At 47.4% G+C, this 6,264-nt stretch overlaps 1 long non-coding RNA gene across 1 annotated transcript; it reads left to right on the forward strand.

Moving 5' to 3' along the window:
• Positions 1-3,936: 3,936 nt before the first annotated feature.
• Positions 3,937-6,049, forward strand: LOC126636527 (uncharacterized). The gene is made up of 3 exons (XR_007628051.1): positions 3,937-4,049; positions 4,966-5,190; positions 5,274-6,049. It is a non-coding gene; the product is annotated as an uncharacterized LOC126636527 (long non-coding RNA).
• The last annotated feature ends 215 nt before the right edge of the window (positions 6,050-6,264 follow it).

The raw sequence follows: 6,264 nt of genomic DNA on the forward strand, positions 1-6,264 counted from the left end.
TAAGTCGGGCAGTCCCAGGGCAGGTGCTTCCCGTAAGGCTTTCTTCAGTTGGTGGAATGCCTTTTCCTGTGCTGGTTTCCAGGTTAACTGCGGCTCCTTTACTGCTTCGTACAGTGGTCTAGCAAGGAGTCCGAAGTCAGGAATCCATAGTCGACACCAGCCGATCATTCCTAGAAAAGACCTTAACTCCTGATTATTCCGTGGAACTGGAATAGCACAGATAGCTTGTACTCTGTTTGCCCCTAGCCGCCGGACGCCTTGAGAAATCTCACAACCTAAGTAGATAACTTTCTGTTTAACTAGTTGGGCCTTTTCCTTCGAGACCCGATAGCCTGCTTGACCTAACATGTTTAACAGTTCAATGGTCAGCTTACAACACGTCTGTTGTTCTTCAGTGCCCAGAAGAATGTCATCTACATACTGCAGAACTATGTAAGAGAAAGGAGAGTCTTTTACCTGAGTTGTCTTCCACTGCTCGAGTTCTTTCGCTAGTTGATTACCAAATATTGTAGGCGAGGATTTGAATCCTTGTGGCAGCCGCGTCCAAGTGAGTTGCCTTTTTCTTCCGGTGTCAGGGTCCTCCCATTCAAAAGCAAAGAGGTGCCAACTTTCCGGTGCCAATCGGATGCAGAAGAATGCATCTTTCAAATCTATTACTGAAAACCACTGGAATTTCTCAGAAACAGATGTTAACAAGGTATATGGATTTGCTACCACTGGGTGAATGTCCTTGGTTAAAAGATTGACTGCCCTTAAGTCCTGCACCAACCTATATTTTCCATTTGGTTTCTTGACTGGAAAAATTGGTGTATTAAATTCTGATTCACACTCTTCTAATATTCCAAGAGTCACAAACTGTTTGATTAGAGGTGCTACCCCTTTTCTTGCTTCTAAACTAATCGGGTATTGCCTTACTCGTACTGGCTGTGCTCCCTCCTTGAGTTCTATTACTACTGGGGTTGCTGCTTTAGATAAACCTGGGATCCCAGCCTCCCATACCCAAGGGACGACTGCATGCTCTATCTCTTGAGGAATTGCTTCTGTTTCTATTTCATTTACAGCGAATATCTGTGCTACATTTTCTTCCGGGATTTCTAATTTGACTCTACCCTTTTCAAACACAATTGTAGCTTGTAAGGAGGACAACAAATCTCTCCCCAGTAAACATTCTGGACTATTAGGCATGTAAAGAAATTGATGATCCAATTGCTTTCCTCTAAATTTAATATCCAGTGGCCTCAAGAATGCCCTTTCCTCTGTTTGACCCGAGACACCCACAACACGAATAGTTGAATTACTTAGAGGACCCATTAATCTATTCATTGCTGAAAAACTGGCTCCTGTATCTACACGGAATTCCATAGGTTCTCCTTCTATTTCCAGGACAACCTTTAAATCCCGATCTAGTCAGCTTTGATTTTGGTAATTCTGTAACATAAATGCTTGAGCGACACCTTGTGGCGTCCCAGTATTCGCACCCTGCATATTCCCGACAAACGGATTTATTCCTATTCCTGTATTCATAGGACATTCATTTTTCCAGTGTCCTGGATTCTTGCACAATGCACACTGATTCAATCCTAACTTTCCGCGTCCACCCTGGGGTCCGAATCGTCCTTGACTACCGAAACCTCTGCTAATTCCCCTTCCCCTGTTTCCACGACCTTTTCCCCTGTAATTATAGTTTCCTCCTGCTGCCTGTAAAATTGCCAACATACTCGCTTGTTGCTTCTTTGTATTCTCCTTCTCTCTATTATTATACACTTTCCAAGCTACTTCTAACAATTTCTCTAAATTCCGCGTTTCCTCTCCTTCTAATTTTTGCAACTTCTTCCTAATATCTTCCTGTGACTGTCCCATAAAGATCAGGGCCAATTGTAACTTCCCTGATTCTGCTTCCACATCTAAATCTGTGTATTTTCGAGCCGTCTCTTTTAATCTTTCCAGGAAGGCAGAGGGGGATTCTCCCTTATCCTGCCGTACTGAATACAACTTAGACCAGTTTAAAGTTTTTGGAATTCCACTTCGTATCCCTTCTACTAATAATTCCTGATAAACTTTCAACCTATGATAATCTCCTGCTGCGTTCGGATTCCACTCCGGGTCTTCTCGTGGTACCAAATCATTTACTGTCCCTTGTCCTGGCTGAGTGCGAATCCTTTCCCTGGCTCTTTCAAGCATTACCCGCAATACCATCTCCTTTTCCGTAGAATCTAAAATCGTATCCAACAAAACTTGCAAGTCATTCCAATCTGGATTCTGAGTCTTTATAACCATCTTAACGACACGCGCTACACGCTCCGGATTTTCCCTATACGTCCCTGCCGACTGTTTCCATATCAACAGATCATTCGGTGAAAAGGGAACCTTAACCATGACACGCGCCCCACCTGCTCCGACCGCTTCACGCAAAGGAGCCATCAACCTTGGAGGTGAGGGAGAGACAGTTCTCCCTTCTCCTTCATACTTTCGTTCCCGACTTCGCCCACGCTCTCTCCTGCCTCTCCGTGTTCGCTCAGCTAATGGGGTCCTATCTAAACGCCTTCCTCCTTCCTCATCCGAGGATGATTCCAACGGAGGTACAGGTGACCCCTCTGACCTACGGGAAGGAGCCGCGCTCATCGGGGGTGCGGTAGGAGTAAGGCTCGGGGATACCAACAAAGAAACATCTTCCTCCGATTCGGGAAACCGTACCTTCCGTTCCTTACAACCCACACATTCATCATTCGATTCTTTTAACACCAACATTCCACATTCCTCTTGCCACTTAGGTTTACGCTTCAAATAATAAAACAAGTCCAAATATGGTATTTCTTCCCACTTATCATTATCCTTCAAATACTGCATTAGAGGTGTCATTATTTCCACAGTTACAGTACCGTTTCTCGGCCACTGCATTCCCTCAGTATCATATTGAGGCCACACATTATTACAATAATCAATCAGTTGTGTCTTACTTAATTCTTGTCCAAAATTCCCTTCTTTCCAATGCTTTATTATACACCCAAGCGGAGAATCATCAGGGATAGCAGTTTCAGAACAAGACAACGCTCTAAAGGTTTTAAAAGGCATCATACCCACTGCAACACAGCACTCACACAGACAACAAATACCACAGCGATTACGTAATCTGTTTCCACAATTATCTTGCCGTTTTTCACTAGTCACGGCAAGTGCTGACTTCAGCGCAGCTTTCACCGCGTCTTACGAGCAGCGCCTAGGCTTCCCCCAAAAATACCTCTCTCAGCTCAACCCAGCGAGTATACACAGTCTCGTCTTATAGGCAAGCTTTTACCACTAGTGAAAATAAAGCACCTACGGGCTTACCTCGGGCGGTTGTCCGTCAGGCGCGGGGTCGGGCACGGGTCGATATCTCCTCCAGGAATCACCTGGTGCTGGCACGGAGTGGATCAGCTCGTGGGCCGCCCCAGCAACCCACGGAGTCCTGCCGCGGTCGCCAGAAAACTGTTGCCCGAAACAGGAACACAAACCAACAGAGTGTCAGTTTATGCGGTGCTTTATTCAGGGCCCGGGAAACCTGAGGACTAGCGTCCCAAGTCAGGATTCCAAAGACCCTCATGTCGACTATATCTTTTATACCTTTAACAAACAAAGCTCCATGATTGGCTCACACATCAAAGCAAATATACCAGTTATACATAAACTTACATATATCATCCTGAATACAATCAACTGTTACCTCTCCCCTCTAACATATTGTGTAACTAACTCCCACCACCAGACTAAATCCTATTTCTAATTACAAATCATCTTGTACCGGTTCTGCATGCTTGACTTAATCCTTTTAGTATTGTTTCTTCGGATCAGCACATTCCTGACTCATAAGTCCCAGGTGCTCCTGGCACAGTCTCTTTCAGGCCTACCCTGCAAAGCAAACCTCTGACCAAACTACTACTAGTGCTGTAGTCACTGCAACAAGAAGAAAGACCTTTTCAAAAAGAATGCAGACAGCCAGAAGTGGACAAGTACAAAGAGCTGTACCTGCAGGAAGTGAAAACCAGGAAAAGCCTCGCAAAGAAGCTGGAAAGGTAAGTCCATGGTTTTTTTGGAGTGGTAATCACAGACTCCTTTTTCCTTGTGCATTTTCCTTCTAAAATCCCTTTTCCACATCTGGCCAGCACGATGTGTGAAAGCATAACCTGGTATATTTGTGGGGAAAGTACCTCAAGACCCTTCCCTTCACCAGACCTGTCTTCCCTTCTCTAGAGAGTTCCAGCAGTAACACCACAGTAGCACCATTACAGCATGAGTGGTGTCTTTTTCCAGCTGATGTTGATTTAACTGACAGTGTTTTTGCCAATCTCTAATCTCCTCCTCCTGTGTGACAGAAAAGATGAATCTTGTGGCCTTTCCTGTTTGAATAAGGAGAGGCATCTCAGAGAGTGGAGTTGGATTCTGTGAATCAAAAATAAGAATGATCTTTCTGTTTTAGCAGTGGCTCTGAGGTTTGAGCTTTCCCCGGTCAGGGCCACTCCCGGGCAGGTGGGGCTCATTAGCCCTTAAAAGGCAACCCACCTACGTCCTAAGGACCTCGCTGCCACCGTCCAAGCTCGCTTGGCCCCGGCAGATGAACCTTAGGATTAAAGGGTGGGCTCAGTTCCGCGCACACTGTGTCTCACCTAAAAAATCCAATGCGCAGGCTGGAAGGTGGAAAGACCTTCCCCAGATCTTCGCTCGCGAAGACTGGCCATTATTATTATTATTATGAAGGCCAGCAGGGTAGCCCAGAGTTCTTATGGAGGTGACACTTGCTGCTCCTTGCACTTGGTGTGATTTCTTGGAAACAGGCCCTCTGCACAAGCTCAGATCAAAGGATGTGCTTGTTTTGGATGCTCTTCATCCCCTTGGCATTTAGAAGTCGAGGAATAGTCAAGGACATGGAGGGGAACTTTGCCAAAGCGTTACTGCCCAAGGTGACTCTTTGTGTGCCTCTGAATGTTTCAGAGCCAAGGAGAGACTTGAAGAGGCCAACGCGAAGCTCCTTTGGGAGCGCCAGAGAAGCAAATCTGCAGCCACAATCAGCGATGTCAGGAGACATCTGGCTGCAATTCCACCTCTGGATTCAGCTGGCCTGGGACACCTTGGGAACCGTCTGGGACTGGGCAGAACTCCCGGCCTCAGAACACACCCCAGCCACGTGTGGTAAAGCCGACGACTTTTGGTCAGCAGGTTGGTACAAATTTTCCAGTGTGGGAAAGGACAGAAAATGTTGAAATGGAAGCACTGAGCTGTGTAACTCCATTCTTTTACAGAGCAACTGTGGCAAAGAGCACTGTGAGGCAGGAACTTCCCACCTAAGTTCCACACTAATTTACATGTCCGGTCTGTGTGACCTGTTTCAAATGGCTGATGTCACCATGAGTGCCAATGCCATCAGACATCTGTGAGACACCGAGGAGGAGCCAGCCACGTCCCAAAGTCCAGCGCTGCCCCAGTGGTGGCAGGCCTGGCCCAGCCATCCCAGGGAGCAGCACCCAGGCCAGGCCGGCACCGCCACAACCACAACCACTGCCTGTGCCCTGCCTGCTCTTCCCTGGCAGGAGCCCTTGGTGCCAGTGGGACAGGCAGGAGCTTTCCTGCTGCCCACTCAGCCCCTTGGCCACGGATCTCCTTCTGCCACAGCCACTTGCGGCCTGGAGCGATGGCAACGACCCTGCCTGTTCAGGAGGGTGCTCAGGGCTGTGCCAGGCTGTTCCTTGGCACCTGTGTCCCATGAGGGCAGGAGCAACAGTGCCAGGCTGCCAGCACCAGGCAGCTGCCTGCAGGTGACCGTGTGAGCCTCGGCAGCGTCCGGCTGAGAGCGCGGCACAGGGAGGCACCGCAGCCACGGCTGCAGGGACAGCACCTCGGGCATTTGGCTGCCCCAAGCACACACTGCCAGCCTGGGCTCACCCAGTGATTCCTGTCACCAGCCTGGGATTGCCCAGAACACACCTTAGGGCTTGAGCTGGGTCACAGTTTCATCACAGTGTGCCAATAGATAGTAGGGTACAGATAGATTAGACAGATTATAAGATAGGTAGATAGACACATAGGTAGATAGATAGATAGATAGATATTAATAGAATATAATTTTCCTCAATAAAAGCTTCAATTTCACTGAGATTCCTGAGTGGTGTGCATATGAACAAAGGGATTCAAACACAAAATGCTGAGATGAAGTCCAGTTTTAATTTTGGAGGGCATTTTGATTATCTCTAAGCAGGTGACAGCAACTACAGGTGTAAGAGCTGTCTTTCCTCC

Source organism: Myiozetetes cayanensis, unplaced genomic scaffold (assembly GCF_022539395.1).
Source record: "Myiozetetes cayanensis isolate MyiCay16 unplaced genomic scaffold, myiCay2020 scf1300, whole genome shotgun sequence".
NCBI classification, from domain to species: Eukaryota; Metazoa; Chordata; class Aves; order Passeriformes; family Tyrannidae; genus Myiozetetes; species Myiozetetes cayanensis.